The sequence below is a fragment of the Cystoisospora suis genome, assembly GCF_002600585.1.
Source record: "Cystoisospora suis strain Wien I chromosome Unknown contig_3721, whole genome shotgun sequence".
In the NCBI taxonomy this organism is placed as follows: domain Eukaryota; phylum Apicomplexa; class Conoidasida; order Eucoccidiorida; family Sarcocystidae; genus Cystoisospora; species Cystoisospora suis.
In genome coordinates this window covers 1-339 of record NW_027156516.1, presented here as the reverse complement: position 1 = coordinate 339, position 339 = coordinate 1, and the positions used below count along the sequence as shown (strand labels likewise).

The window sequence follows — 339 nt, the reverse complement described above, 5'->3', positions numbered from 1 at the left end:
CAGCAGTAGTAGTAGTAGCAGGTGTGGCTGTATTGGTAGTGTTCTGACTTGCGAATAAGCTCCCTCCTCCTACTCCTCCTCCTCCTCCGAAAAGACTTCCTCCCCCTGCTGTACCTCCTCCTCCTCCTCCTCCAAAGAGACCTCCTCCTGCAGGAGTAGTCGTTGTCCCAAGCGCAGTAGCAGCAGGCGCCGCTGCGGATGAGGAGGCATTCTGACTAGTCGTAGGAGCTGTAGAAGCCGAGCCTCCAAATAATGATAAGCCTCCTCCTCCTGTCCCTGCTGTAGTTGAAGTTTTCGTACCTCCACCAAAGAGACCTCCTGTCCCTGTAGAACCTCCAA

The 339-nt window shown here is 54.6% G+C and overlaps 1 protein-coding gene across 1 annotated transcript in view; it reads right to left on the bottom strand.

Moving 5' to 3' along the window:
• Positions 1 to 327, bottom strand: part of CSUI_007154 (nsp1-like carboxy-terminal region) — a 7,355-nt gene extending 7,028 nt beyond the window's left edge. The window contains exon 1 of the mRNA XM_068067304.1: positions 1 to 327. This exon is cut by the window's left edge and continues 7,028 nt beyond it. The gene's annotated coding sequence lies outside the window, so the exon portion shown is untranslated.
• Positions 328 to 339: the final 12 nt, after the last annotated feature.